At 51.5% G+C, this 1,036-nt stretch overlaps 1 protein-coding gene across 5 annotated transcripts in view; it reads right to left on the bottom strand.

Annotated features, from left to right (window-relative positions):
- Positions 1-1,036, bottom strand: part of SLC6A6 (solute carrier family 6 member 6) — an 88,425-nt gene that overhangs the window by 8,160 nt on the left and 79,229 nt on the right. The gene's annotated exons all lie outside the window — the stretch shown is intronic.

Below are 1,036 nucleotides of genomic sequence, written 5' to 3'. Positions count from 1 at the left end.
TTCAGATAAATCCAAACGCAGCTGGAAATACCAGAAGTGAAAGAGTTTGGCTCTTTTATCTGAAATCGAAGCACGCATGACTACAGCAGAAACCACAGGCAAACCCCGAGGCCAGTGCTAACAGATCTCCAGTTTTAACATCTGTCTCAAACATGCCAATAATGGAGGTGTCCTACACCTGCCCTGCACAGACACAGGACAGTCTTGGGGGCCGGGGGGCAAGGGGTGACCCAAGGGAATGGCAGAATCCCACTGCTAGCCCACATGGTCATGGTGAAGATGGTGATGATGAAACTCTTTTGCATGCAGGGAAGGGGACTCTGCTATAAACATTCCCTGGGATCTCCACTAATGCAACCACTGCCTCCCTCTGTATGCAACCTCCAAACCCTGTGTGGCTGTTCTAAAGTGGGGTTTGCTCTCCAAGGAGTTTGCTCCTTCTCTCTTCTGCAAACCCTCCCTGCTGCACTGAGTGATCAGGCTACTCCTAATTTTATCAACTGCAATTGAAAAAACTGCTGTTAGGAACTGCTGGGGTGTAAAATCACTCTGTGTAAAATTGCTTCCCCGTTACATCATCTGCCCCTATCCAGGCCAGCCTACATGGACCTGCCACGGTGACACTGAGCATGACCATCATCAGCCCCAGCTGTAGGATGGGTTGCAAATGTAGGAGGACCAATGGGGCTGGGGCTGAGTGCTTGAGGTTGAGTGCCCAGGTTCTCTGCTCTGGAACCTGAAGTGTGGAGTGCTCCTCCCTAGATGGGGTCTCGCCTGCCCTGTGACCAGATGTCACCTCACTCGTACCCATACGGAGCACAGGCACAGTGCTCATCTCCAGAGGCTCCCTCACCTGGAGCCAGGTGCTATCAGCTGTCCTTTGTGAGAGCTTCTGTGGAGAGAGGAAGAGCCCTCCACCAGTGGGAGACAGGAACACTGGCAACCCAGCATTTATGGCAGGCTCTCAGAGGAGATGAAGAAATTTGGTGAGGCTGACAAAAAATTCTGAGGGCAGATTTAAATTCAGAGTGAAACC

This window comes from Corvus brachyrhynchos, unplaced genomic scaffold (genome assembly GCF_000691975.1).
Source record: "Corvus brachyrhynchos isolate BGI_N302 unplaced genomic scaffold, ASM69197v1 scaffold4, whole genome shotgun sequence".
NCBI classification, from domain to species: Eukaryota; Metazoa; Chordata; class Aves; order Passeriformes; family Corvidae; genus Corvus; species Corvus brachyrhynchos.
This window is presented reverse-complemented; position numbering and strand designations above follow the sequence as displayed.